This window comes from Bufo gargarizans, chromosome 5 (assembly GCF_014858855.1).
Source record: "Bufo gargarizans isolate SCDJY-AF-19 chromosome 5, ASM1485885v1, whole genome shotgun sequence".
Lineage (NCBI taxonomy): Eukaryota > Metazoa > Chordata > Amphibia > Anura > Bufonidae > Bufo > Bufo gargarizans.
In genome coordinates this window covers 128,714,153-128,729,023 of record NC_058084.1, presented here as the reverse complement: position 1 = coordinate 128,729,023, position 14,871 = coordinate 128,714,153, and the positions used below count along the sequence as shown (strand labels likewise).

The window sequence follows — 14,871 nt, the reverse complement described above, 5'->3', positions numbered from 1 at the left end:
GGAATGAATGTTCGTACGAACGCTTGTTCCAGATAATCAGCCCGTGCAGCAGGCTCATTCATCGGGAGAAATGACTTTTCATGCGGACACCTCAATCACTGTTTCTGTGCTGTTTGAACAGTGATTTGCTGCCCAGAAACTATGCAGCTGTCTGAGCACAGGTGATACCAATAGCCAAAGATCGTCCCCATACTGTGGAGGTGATCGCTGCATGTAAATGCACCATTACTAAGATGTCACAGCTCTTAAAAATGTGGAGAAACAATTGGGTCTTAGTTACTTTATCAGCCTCTTCTGTTCCATAACATGTTGTGTGCAGATAAGACACTATAGGGGAATTTATAATAAGGGGAGTATTTGAAGTCAGTTTTGCTTGGGTCTGCGTTGGAGTACTTTATGCCACATTTATCAAATGCCTAGGAGACCACTTTTCAATGGATGGTAGTCTCAAAGAGGTTCACTGCATTTATTTTCAAATCTGCTCTATTAAAATGAAATCTATAATCGTACATATACAACAGTTCAAGAGGCATGAATGATATAAAAATTTGCTAAATTGTTCACTACATAATGTAAACAGTTTAATTGTACAGTACCTCACAAGGGTTTTCTGGGATTTAAATACTGATGACCCTCTGGGTTGGTCATCAATATTTGATCGGCAGGAGTCTGACTCTCAGCATCCTCACTGATCAGCTGGGATACTATATTTATTGGTCACATGGTCTTTCTGCAGCTCAGTCCCATTCAAGTGAATGGGATTGAGCTGTACTACCAAACACAGACAGTATGCAGTGTACAGCGCTGTGCTTGGTGTAGTAGGGAGAAGCCGCACCAAGCACTGTAGCCCCTGCAAACAGCTAACTCGCAGGAGTGTCTGCAGTCAGACCTCCAGATTTTGATGACTAATCCTGAGGATAGGTCCTCAATATTTAAATCTTAGAAAACCCCTTTAAGTGGTATGTAGAAGCACAAACAACACTTTGTGATAACACAAGTCACTCGTGAGTCCCCTTAAAATTTTCTGTTTCAATTTCCATACTAACTAGCAGTAAACCACTAATACCTGGTAGGGGGCCAAATCTCAATAAATAAGATGGAAACGTGTCCAAAATTGATTTCCTTTTCAGGGACTAGCTGGACTGAATAGCATTAAATGAATCCATGGATTAGTAAAACAGTGAAACTTCTAATAATGGCATTTTTAACATTTAAGTGTTATTTCATTGTGAAGGCTGACTTTCTTCTCACAATGGACTGCTGATGAGAATACAAGCTCTTCATGCCTGTGACTTATTAGGGGGAAGATACAAAGGGCTGTCTGTGATGAACAGCTTATGTGCTGAGGCTGAGACACTATTGTCGAACAGTTATTGATGGGGCTGGAAGGGACGACTGTCGGGATGTGTTACCGTTTCCTCCCCACACCCTGTCTCACCATGTCTCACTGCAGAAAACTCTACTTTTGTCGTCTACTCTTTCGGCTTTTCCAACGTTTAAGCAGGAGGGCCTTACATATTTTGTTTTATCCTAAATTTTACATTGCAGAAAGATAAATGGAAAATTAAAAAGCTGCAAATTAAATACAACCACCCTGGACAACCCCTGAACATTCTTGGTCTGGTAGGTAAAACCCTCTATGGTCAGCTGTTGTCCCTAGGGGGCAGCATTCAGTATATTCACATCTTCTCTGCAGGGGAAATGAAGTATTACACCAAGCCTGCTGCCCATGTTATACATAGTAGGACCAATTTTACTCTAGAAAGCGAGACACCATGTTTTTTTAGTGGCGTTATCAGTAAAGGAACCCTCTTTATGACATCCATACAAATAAAAGTGTACAACCCCTTAAGGCTAAGGCTAAAGAGCCTCATACACTTTAGTGTATTGTAGGTCAAACCCTCTGAGAACGCCGGGTATGGCTGTCAGTCTAATGTGTATGGGCAGATCCCGACTCAACCCCAACAAATAATTTCGGAAGAGAGATGGAACGGGTGAGGTGAATATTTTTGCGTAAGCCTTTAGTTTTCCCAGGAGATTAGCTGCTGCCAGAAGAGTCTGGCAGCGGCTTTCTGCTCACTCCCAAAGGAATAGACATACATGCTTGGCCAAACCGAATGTTTATGTGTATGGGGGAGTTGGGGGGCAGCCAGAAGAGATAACTGTTGACCATACGAGCTTAAGACTTTTTGTAGCGCTACTGATTGTTTTTAACTATTGAGCTACAACTGCAGTCCAAAGGAATACAGTGGGCTGGGTGCAATCTTGTGGACTACAGCTGTGACATAATAAAGATAAACCCAGTACTGCTATAAAAACTCTCCATGTAACCTTAGCCTAAATCTATTGATATATTTAATTAGTATGTTTTACAATCGTAATTAACAGTTTACATACAGAAATAATCTGCATTAAAAGTGGACATTATAATCACACTGCGTTTCTGAGTTATAACATATACTATAGCACCACAGGAAACCGTCATCAGCTTGTCACACTTCGACTTGGAGCGATACGGATTGTGTCAGGACCTGTTCAGGGAAAAACTGATGGTTTTGGACGCAAGTTTCAATCAGTTTTTTGCAATTGTGTTCAGTGTGTGAGTTTTCTCCATCCAGATTTTATCAGGCTTGCATACGTTTTTCATGTGTGTGAAGAAAACTGAAGAATAGCAATCTACATCATAGCAACCATCAGTGACAATCCTATTGCCTCTGGATGCAGCTTTTTTTTTTTTTTCATGCAAGCCCTATTCACTTCTATGGAGCCAGGGCTGCATAGAAAATGCACAAAAGAAAAAGAAAATGCTGCAGTTTTTCCTGGATGCGTGAAAAATGACACTTATGTACAAAGACCTATGCATATGAGTGTGTCAGGATTGAGTGTGGACGCATCGCATCTGGCTGAAAAACTTGCATGTATGAAAGAGCCCTTAGCTTTTCCTACATAAGGTTGCTTTAAAGGGCTGGGTATATAAAGAGTGCAATGATCAAAAGGGAAATGATCAAACAATTACCCAACAAGGAATTCTTTGAGATTTAAGCTCTGAAGCCAGCAGGATCGTTAATATCACTCTAAGAAATAAAACTAACTTTGACTCATAATCAGTACATATAGGTACTGCAATGTTACTTAACTGGAGTTTGTGTAGAATAAATATAACAGCTGTAAATCAGTGTAAAATGTGGACATACCCTTTAAATATCATTGGAGATAACAATTCTACTACTAATAATATTGACAGTGATCATCATAGTAGGATAAATCCCAGTGATACGAGAAAGAATGATCCCCCATCACGCACTTGTGCTTTGTTATACGCGAGAAATATTTTCTTATATTCTTCACTGAAACTCTGAAAACGGATGAAACTTTAAAGTTGAAAGCGGTGATGCTGCCATGTGTCAAAAACTAGACAGATCCACGGGTTTAAAATTCTAAACACATGCAAGCAAAGGTAAATAGAGAAGAAGCTGATTATTGTGTATGGCAGTGGTGCAGTGCAAGAAACAGGTTCCAAGGGGAAAGAAGTGCGTTTGTCATGTAATGAATAAATCATTACAAATGTTCTACTCTGAAACAAAGGTATAATAAGGCTTGAATAAGAATAAGTGCAGCCCTATGATTTATTTAATATTGTTATAATAGTTTTTTTTTCGTATGCAACCATAAAATTAGCGTAAAAACAAAGGCATCATTTTCCTTTAGTGAATCAGGAGGATTTTCGCTAGCTAACTACTTTCAACTGGCCCTTGATTACACAAGAAGAATTAACAATGTGACCCAACAGATAATAAATGTCTCCACTGCTACACTATTCCGTGCTAGGTCCATCATACACCTGCCTCAGACAAAAGTCTGGATTGAGGCGTTGATAAATCTGTCATACAGCTCTAAATATCCCTATCACCCCCTTCTGCCTCTTTTTGGAAGAGATAATTCAAGTGTCTTTGATTTTACAAGCATCCAGTCTCCAACTGATGAACAAAATGGAATGTTCTTGAATACAAGGACAGAACAAGAGTTGTTTTGGTCCCCAAGAAATACACTGTGATACAATTTTCCAATCCACCATTTTTACTTAAAGGGTAATTATGAATAAAAAAATAAAAAAATCTTCCTATATGTCATAAGTGATATGTTATCGAAGAAGGTCTGGGTGATGAGATCCTCACAGGTCGGTAATTAGATAGGGCCAAGGCACTGTGCCCCTTTGGTTATAAAATTATCATCTGGAGACCTGCTTGGCACAGAAAATAATAAATAAAAAAAGATTATGGGGGAAATTTCTCATTCTCTCTGTGCCAGAAAACTGGTGCCAAAAAGTCACTGCATTTGCACAGCATTTTGCAACTTTTGGGGGGTTTTTAGACTTCTTTTCAAATTAGCGAGAGGTGTGGGGCCATCACATTTATTATATTCTATGCCAGGAAACTGGCATAGATTTTAGTGGACCCTATTGCTGGTGCCAGTCTTGATAAATGCCCCCCTATACCTTTATCTGGACAGAGAAATAAAAAATGAGGTCCAACTCCACAAATCTCCTGCTTCTTTTCCTGTCGTCACCGTGGGGAGCTTACAGAATAGGCATTCATACAGCTCCCATTAAATTCCTTCAGTGCGTTCTGCCTTGTGGAGGATTTAGGCAGGCAACGTGCTGTGTACAGGGATTGTACCAAGTTAAATGAATACTTTCACAGGAACAGTACATGGGATAAAATAGCAAAGTACACTACTATTCTCCTGTGCCCTTTCTTGCGCCATACTTTAGTTCTACCTGATGGAGCTTGTTTTCCTGGCTGCAGCGGTGATGCCCTGTACACACCACATGACTGATGCAGCAAATCACTGACCTGAGGCAAGTGATTGGCTGCACGATGACGGGGTGTGTACGAAACGTAACTGATGCTGCCAGGAAGTTGATATCAGTGGGGCAGGACTGAAGCGTGGCGCTGGAAGGATCTGTGAAATGCTACCTAAAAGTACAGCATACTATACACCAGTGTTTTAAAATACATCTATGCAGTGTATTTAACAGCGTTGCATCTGTTATGACCTCTCACTGGTAGAATGTCATCTGTTTTCCATAGGACTGCAGAAAAAAACTTTTTCAGTGAAATATCATGGTGGACACAAGAAACATTCACATTCACTATATATATAATATATATATATGTTCAAAAGATGAGGCAGCACTCCAGAGGTAAAGTGAAAAACGATGGCCCCTTTATTGACCCCTCTGCAACGTTTCAACCGTCTTTATTAGACTTTACCTCTGGAGTGCTGCCTCATCTTTAGAACATATACCTATCTATTAGCCGTTGAGCCTTTTTTGCACCCGTGCTATTGGACTAGTGCTGCTGTGTTTGCTATATATATATATATATATATATATATATATATATATATACACATATACATATATACACACACATAATATATAGTCTCACTAAGAAGAACATTCAAATCTTTCTACATCAACTTACATTAATGCAACGGCATAAGTCTGTGCCTAAGATATTACAGCTTTACAAGGATAATAATAATCCCCATGGCACTCAAGGGGTTGAAACTTGAAAGCAGATTTTGTTGCAAACCCTGAAATCAGCAGCTTAGTGGTTTAAACTGGGTGACCCTTAAAAAGACCAGCTGTGGAATGGATTTGAGGGAGTGCAGCAAATAAGTACAAAAAAAAAAATGAAGGACAGAGGAGAAAGATTCAAGTCCATCTCCTTCTGTTTGGCTGTCTCGGAGATCAGACAGATTAGATGTGGTTTATTGATTGAGGGCTTCTTATTTTATTAAAGACGAAAAGCAAGCCTCACACCGGCCCTCAATGTCTGTTCTAGTCTGTAAAACATTAGTTATGGTTGCACTTAATCTGGTTGAAGGGGGTGAGTGCTAACAAATGAGGAGACATTCTGAAGCTAGCTTCTAATTCAATTCGCCGTAATGTCATCTGGAGGAGCCACCGTCCAAATATGATTCAATAGGTTTCTGTTGCAAATGAGATTCACAAGTGAACGGGGCTGTCTTTGATAAAAGTGAGTTTCATTCTGCAATCAATACATGCTAAAGAATTTCCCTAGGCAAATTCACCTTTGGTTCTAAATCAAATTAAAGATAAGACCACACTAATAATAATCATAAGATATAGATAAAAATACCAAATTACAACCCTTATAAAATACCAATGAATGAATATAGCACATAACATTGCTTATTCAAACTCTAAAAATATCTGTTCATTTAATGTTAAAGGGAACCTGTCACCAGGAAATACAGTACAAGCTGCAGGCACCATTGTGAGAGCAGGAAGAGCTGAGCCGATTGATATATAGTTTTGCAGGAAAAGATTCAGGAAAACTTGCAATTGATGCATCTAAACCTCTGCTCTTTTTATGCATAGGAGTCATGTGGGTGGTCCTACTCAATGAATGACAGCTTACAGGGAAGGGGTGTTCCGAGATTCTTTACAGATGACCTATCCTCTGGACACCCCCTAGGTCATCAGTATCTGATTGGTGGAGGTTTGACACCCAGGATCCCTGTCGAACAGCTGTTAGAGAAAGCACTGGGGCTGGCGATAGCACTGCGGTCTTCTCTATGCACACCAAGCACAGCGCCATACATTGTATAGTGGCTGAGATTGGTATCGCAGCTCAGCCCCATTCACTACAATAGGGCTGAGTTGCACCTAGGCCATTTGAACGATGAGCGTGATGTCACATGGCCTTTGAAAAGCTGGAGAAGGCAAAGCCGCTACGGTGAGCGCTGCTGCCTTCTCAAACAGCTGAACATCAGGGGTCCCAAGTGTCGGACCCCCATCAATCAGACATCCAGAGGATAGGTCTTCAGTAAAAACTCTTTGAAAACCCTCTTTAAATGCATAAATTACAAGTTTTCATGACCCTTTTCCTGCAAATCTACACTCACCTAAAGAATTATTAGGAACACCATACTAATACGGTGTTGGACCCCCTTTTGCCTTCAGAACTGCCTTAATTCTATGTGGCATTGATTCAACAAGGTGCTGATAGCATTCTTTAGAAATGTTGGCCCATATTGATAGGATAGCATCTTGCAGTTGATGGAGATTTGAGGGATGCACATCCAGGGCACGAAGCTCCCGTTCCACCACATCCCAAAGATGCTCTATTGGGTTGAGATCTGGTGACTGTGGGGGCCATTTTAGTACAGTGAACTCATTGTCATGTTCAAGAAACCAATTTGAAATGATTGGAGCTTTGTGACATGGTGCATTATCAGGCCAGAAGTAGCCATCATGGGTACATGGTGGTCATGAAGGGATGGACATGGTCAGAAACAATGCTAAGGTAGCCCGTGGCATTTAAACGATGGCCAATTGGCACTAAGGGGTAACAAGGCATGATGGATACATGTTCTCATTCAAATTCGGACTCTACCATTTGAATGTCTCAACAGAAATAGAGACTCATCAGACCAGGCAACATTTTTCCAGTCTTCAACAGTCCAATTTTGGTGAGCTCGTGCAAATTGTAGCCTCTTTTTCCTATTTGTAGTGAAGATGAGTGGTACCCGGTGGGGTCTTCTGCTGTTGTAGCCCACCTTTCTTTCCCATTCTGACATTCAGTTTGGAGTTCAGGAGATTGTCTTGACCAGGACCACAACCCTACATGCATTGAAGCAACTGCCATGTGATTGGTTGACTAGATAATCGCATTAATGAGAAATAGAACAGGTGTTCCTAATAATTCTTTAGGTGAGTGTATATCTCAATCTGCTCAACTCCTCCTGCTCCTAACATGTAGCCTGCAGATTGTACTAAAGTTCCCTTTAAAAGGACATATCCAGGATATCCAGTATGACCTCAGTTTCTGGACTAACATCAGTATAATAGGAATCATGGATTATGTTTGTAAAGTTTTATATCTATTTATCGATTAAATGGTGTTTTAGACTCTGCTTAAAATTTTGTTTTTCTAGTTTATAGCATTAAGATTGCAAGAAGCTCAGGACAATGACTTTAGATCTAAGGAGTCGTGTAGGTTTATTTCACAATCAAAGGTTTATAGCCAAATCTTGAAGTGGTTCTTTCTCCTTATTTTACAAATCCTCTTTATGGCCAAAGCTTATCAAGTAGGGAGTGGGAGATTTCATTATAAATAAAAGATAAAATACCTGTGTGCGTCACCTTTATGGCATTTCAGCATATTTCATTCCAACATGCTATAAAAAGAACGACAATTTAATAAGCTATATGTAAAGACATATTGACCACTATCCAAGGATTGATGCACTATCTATGGAAATGAGATACGGTCATGTACCTGAAGGTTTTGTGTAGAAAGTTCTAGGCTAAGTGAGAAACCATTCTATTTATGTAATTCCTACCCAATTCCATCATATAAAGCTTTCATTTTCTTCTCATGTGTAGCACCAGAGTGGCAGAGGTCAGACAGGTATATGTGACATTAGAGAAAGTTTTATAGATCACTCATACTTCACAATGACTAGGAAAGACTGCACTACCAATTGAATAAAGCTCTATGGTGTCGTCTTTTAGGAAGGGCTATTACTGTCACTGTTGCCAGCAAACACAGCATGCTGCAACTTACTAATGGCTGCTGATCATAGGAAAAAGTAAAGGAGGCAATGCCTGTTTTGAAGCCTATGATACCTACGGGCCACGAAATTTTAGAAACAATGTCTTAAAGATCTTTCAATTGCACTTTCTTGCCAAAGTTTTCCTTCAGAACTGATCTTCAGGGACAGAGCAACTAACATTACGCCTGTCTGTATTGCAAGACTGAAAACTTTTGAACAAGAGAAACTTCACATTTTGTAATGTGAAGGTTGCAATCAATATACAGACGTGGACAAAATTGTTGGTACCCTTTGGTCAATGAAAGAAAAAGTCACAATGGTCACAGAAATAACTTTAATCTGACAAAAGTAATAATAAATTAAAATTCTATAAATGTTAACCAATGAAAGTCAGACATTGTTTTTCAACCATGCTTCAACAGAATTATGTAAAAAAATAAACTCATGAAACAGGCATGGACAAAAATGATGGTACCCCTAACTTAATATTTTGTTGCGCAACCTTTTGAGGCAATCACTGCAATCAAACGCTTCCTGTAACTGTCAATGAGACATCTGCACCTCTCAGCAGGTATTTTGGCCCACTCCTCATGAGCAAACTGCTCCAGTTGTGTCCGGTTTGAAGGGTGCCTTTTCCAGACTGCATGTTTCAGCTCCTTCCAAAGATGCTCAATAGGATTGAGGTCAGGGCTCATAGAAGGCCACTTTAGAATAGTCCAATTTTTTCCTCTTAGCCATTCTTGGGTGTTTTTAGCGGTGTGTTTTGGGTCATTGTCCTGTTGCAAGACCCATGACCTGCGACTGAGACCAAGCTTTCTGACACTGGCTAGTACATTTCTCTCTAGAATTCCTTGATAGTCTTGAGATTTCATTGTACCCTGCACAGATTCAAGACACCCTGTGCCAGACGCAGCAAAGCAGCCCCAGAACATAACAGAGCCTCCTCCATGTTTCACAGTAGGGACAGTGTTCTTTTCTTGATATGCTTCATTTTTTCGTCTGTGAACATACAGCTGATGTGCCTTGGCAAAAACTTCGATTTTTGTCTCATCTGTCCACAGGACATTCTCCCAGAAGCTTTGTGGCTTGTCAACATGTAGTTTGGCATATTCCAGTCTTGCTTTTTTATGATTCGTTTTCAACAATGGTGTCCTCCTTGGTCGTCTCCCATGTAGTCCACTTTGGCTCAAACAACGACGGATGGTGCGATCTGACACTGATGTTCCTTGAGCATGAAGTTCACCTTGAATCTCTTTAGAAGTCTTTCTAGGCTCTTTTGTTACCATTCGGATTATCCGTCTCTTAGATTTGTCATCAATTTTCCTCCTGCGGCCACGTCCAGGGAGGTTGGCTACAGTCCCATGGATCTTAAACTTATGAATAATATGTGCAACTGTACTCACAGGAACATCTAGTTGCTTGGAGATGGTCTTATAGCCTTTACCTTTAACATGCTTGTCTATAATTTTCTTTCTGATCTCTTGAGACAGCTCTTTCCTTTGCTTCCTCTGGTCCATGTCGAGTGTGGTACACACCATATCACCAAACAACACAGTGATTACCTGGAGCCATATATATAGGCCCAATGGCTGATTACAAGGTTGTAGACACCTGTGATGCTAATTAGTGGACACACCTTGAATTAACATGTCCCTTTGGTCACATTATGTTCTGTGTTTTCTAGGGGTACCATCATTTTTGTCCATGCCTGTTTCATGAGTTTATTTTTTTACATAATTCTGTTGAAGCATGGTTGAAAAACAATGTCTGACTTTCATTGGTTAACATTTATAGAATTTTAATTTATTATTACTTTTGTCAGATTAAAGTTATTTCTGTGACCATTGTGACTTTTTCTTTCATTGACCAAAGGGTACCAACAATTTTGTCCACGTCTGTATATGTACTTTACTGTTTGTTCCTCTTAACCCTTGGCAAGAGAGTCAACCTCTTTTGGGGTGAAGTTGATAACTTTTGCAATAATCCACTCAGAACCAAGCAGATATTTCCTTGTAGATACGTACTTTATTTGAACGTGTGATAACAAACTTTCGTCTCATCAAGGAATAGACAAAAGATTCATGCAAATGTCCTTGCTTTAAATACTAAAACATGTTTGCGGCTTTGTACAATATGGAAGCATATGGACTACAGTACAGGACAGTGAAAAGTCCTAGTCCTGTTGAAAATGGTAGGTTAAGAATACTTTATGTAACAATCTCTGCTCCAGAAGCCAGGCAAGAGGTAGCAGAGGGGCTTACCTGTTCTGGAGCAGTGAGGCAGAAATGAGCTTCGCTCGACAGTCAGTTAGTAGAGATCTGTGCTCTACTTAAACCCTGCTGTGAGACAGCTTATTACCAGTTATTGTATTTTCAACTTGACTAGGGCTGCAGGTATCAACTTGACTAGGGCTGCAGGTATCGACTATTTTTGTAATCCAGTCTTCTATCAATTATTCCAACGATTAACAGAGTACTAATAACAAAAACTAATTCAAAAAAAGATTTTCTTTAAAAAACTCATCAGCCCCCCCCCCATGCCATCAGCTGGCTCCCCAGTGCCATCGGGCTCCCCCCTGGTGCCATCAGGCTCCCACCTAGTGCCATCAGGCTCCCCCTCAGTGCCATCAGCTTCCCCCTCAGTGCCATCAGCCTCCCCCTCAGTGCCACCAGCTTCCCCCCAGTGCCACCATCTCCCCCTCCTAGCCATGTCCCTACACCAGTGAAATAAAATACTTACCTCTCCTGTAGGGGCATCACTCCACAGCTCCTTCATCTCCTTCTCCCCGAACGGCACTGTTGTCCTCACGTCACACAGCGTCAGGTCATAGTGCACGCTTACGTGTCAGGATCCAGTGCAGCGCGTTTTTTTTTTTTTTTTGTGTCAAATTACTCGATTCAATCGAGTAATCGTTTCAGCCCTAAACTTGACTCCTATGTGTGACAGCTTACACTGGACATATAATGAGTATTCTTGTGTTGTTGACCCGGATTGTTTACTCTTTGCCTTCTCCTTGCTTGCTGCTGTGTTTGACCTTGGACTGTTTATTGATCCTTCTCCTGCCTTTGTGTCTCTGTACCTCTGTCTCTCTTGCTTCTGACTTAGCTTGTTTCTGTTATTACTATTGGATATTGTTTTGTCTTTGACGTTTTACTGTTCTGATTTTGTCCCTGGCTAGTACGAATACTTGAGCTGTCCTTTTCATGTGCCAGCAGCTACCTGGTGAATGAAAAATAGGATTCCATACCATCCCCAAAGACCATCCAGGATTAACAAGTTAGGTTCCTGAGTGGGATCACCCTTATCAGAGTGGCTAGTCTGCTATATGCTATATAGGCCTCTATAATTATAGGGTTGTCGAACAGCAAGTTCAACAGACCAGATCACTAGCACTAAGTCTGACAATGGGAGCGCTGTTTGCTGGACAGGTTTTCTATCACGCATACAGCTCTAAACCACTGCTTCCCTTCACATAATAGATTACAAAACAGCCACCACTAGGGGGAGCTCTGCGCATAGGAATCTATACAGTTAATGTAAATAATCTCTTTGTATTCTGTCAGTTCCATCACATTTTCATCTAAAGTGTATGTTAGGAATCAGACTGCTCTAGGTACCAGTTTAATTTTCCTTTACTACCAGTGCAACAAGAACTATAGACTGCAATAGAAAATAATTACAAATGCTAGATGTGGCAAATTTCTTGACACAATGGTCAACCTAGTTCCTATCCAGCCCAAAGATGAATCAGTATGCTATCCAAGGAGACATCCAATATTTTACTGAAAAATAAAGTAGGACATGGTGGAATGACTCCCCCTTCCACCTGTGTGAAGCATATATGACTGTATGTTCTTTTCACAAGTAATTCTCTGTCCTAATGAAGAAAAATGTTATGTTTCAGATATCTTCCAAAGTTAGATGTGATGTTACAACTCCAAAAAATTCACAGGTTCCTCTCTACAAGAAGCGTTAAGGAAACCAGCTTTACTGCTTTTTATTCTTCAATAATTAAAAAATAAGGAAATACCAAAAGATCTGTGAATGTGGGCGTTCACTTAATGCTGCTTCAGAGACAGGATTTGAATTCAATGAAAAATTCAGAATTCTTATAACCTCAGTGACTGGATGTGGGTCGATTGAAGTTTTCTATAGGACTCAAAAAAGACATCACTGTCTAGGAACGAGGGCACATCAGAAGCATCTCATGTCTGTATCTGCGAGAGCTGTGTATAATGATCAGCAAACCATTAGGTTCATGTAAGATGTCAACTGCACCATATCATAACCCACATTCCTCAGTGTAAATGCACTTATCCTCTTGACCAGACACTGCAAACCAAGGTACTTAGCTTTTATCACCTAGTCCCGGTAATACTCCAAGCATATCTTTCAATGCGCTATTTAGGGTACTGATTTCATGCTATGTGTTTGTTATGAAGAAGTGTATTCTAACCAAGAATGTACACAAATTTCATCGGGTCCTCTGGTAAAATTTAGTGTGGGCCCCATGCCCCACCCGGTTTGCCAGTGTCAAACACTCCCAGACAATGCAAATTGCAAAAAGAAATGCCCCAGATTTCTGACAAATTTACATTTTTTAACTGAGTGGAATAAACTTTAAAGGGATTCTGTCACCTCGTTTTCGGTTATAGAGCTGCGGACATGATTTTAGAGATATGTAAATGAGCCTTGCAAGGTGCCCAAGGGGCTGTACGAACCTTCCTGGTGCCCAGCCACACCCCCCTGTTAAGGAGCTCAGCACCGCCTATGTCCTCCGAATCTCCTCCTTTCTTCACAGTTAGATTGCCGTAATTTCGCGGTGCGCGAGCTCGGCACCAGGAAGGTTAGTACAGCCCCTTGGACACCTTACAGGACTCATTTACATATCTCTAAAATATTTTTTTTAACTAAATAAAAGGACACAGCCCTATAGGAAGCCGTGCATGTCCGCATCTCTATAACCTAAAACAAGGTGACAGAATCCCTTTAATAAAAAAAATATATATATAAAAAAAGTCGCCCTTGACCTCACCCCCTTATAAATAGGCTCTCATTCTGAATAGCCTATTTCTCAGTTATATTCACACCAGGCAATAGGCACAAGTACACCGATAAATCTTCCCCATAATCCACTGCTTCCAGTCGCATAATATATAACAAATTTGGCTGCTTGCAGTCTCCACTAGGGGGAGCTCAGTACATAGGAATTCATAAAGTTGCTGTAATAGTCTCTTTGCACTGAGCTCTCCCTAGTGGCAGCTGCATGAAAATGCAGCACTTTCATGTTGCAAAGACATGTCGGCAGTTTGTGTTCCAGGTGGACAGAAATTCAGGACTTTAGGATCTCTGGGTGACACCACAAGTAGGAGCTGGCCATATTAGTTGTCTGTGTTTGGCAATGATTGGCATCGTGACTAGGTTCACTACATGTTTGGGCATGGTAGTGAACTTTGAAATGTCTTGCCTAGAATATGCAACAAAAGCATGCAATTGTATACTCATACAGTTAAATATGTCTACCCCTAACTCCTTCTTATAAATGTACAATGTAAAGGGGTATTCCTGTGAGAACAAGTTATCCTCTATCCACTGGATGGTCTGTGTCTGGTCACTGGAACCTGTGTCCTGCCATATGAATGGAGCGGCAGCTGAGCATGTGCACTGCCACTCCATTCATCTCTATGGCACTGCCGGAGACATGCACAGTGCTCAGCTACCTCTGGCAGTGCCGTAGAATTTGAATGGAGCGGTAGCGTGCATGTTTAATCACTGCTCCATTCAAACAGGAGACATGGACCCCTGTTCTGTTGAATAATAGCCAACAAAGTCAAACCAATCTAATGGTTAATCCCTATTTGGTCAATATCTTTTCCAGGCAAAAACTTGTTGTAAACGGAATAATCCTTTAATGTAGAAGCTTTCTGACACTGTATTAAACAGAATTGTTGACTATGCCTATAGTTAAAAACAGATACCATATATATTGTATACACTACAAGTAGTGCCCCGATTCATAGTATATATATAGCCTAGGTTTCTGAACCATAAGATAAGAAATTTATGAGCAATATTCCTTTAAATAATTCAGATTCCAAAAACTATGTATGACTAAATAGCACACAATATGCTTCTTTTTGCAGACATATAACCTTTTTATCCTGACATGTATGTAACAAGCATAAGAAGAGACATACAGTATATACGAGTAGTGGGGCTCTAATGAAACTAATTAGGACCACATTGCTTAGCGCGTCTATATTGTTAAGGACCGTGTAGCAC

At 40.4% G+C, this 14,871-nt stretch overlaps 1 protein-coding gene across 1 annotated transcript in view; it reads right to left on the bottom strand.

Annotated features, from left to right (window-relative positions):
• Positions 1-14,871, bottom strand: part of CDH2 (cadherin 2) — a 300,671-nt gene that overhangs the window by 31,181 nt on the left and 254,619 nt on the right. The window lies entirely within an intron of this gene.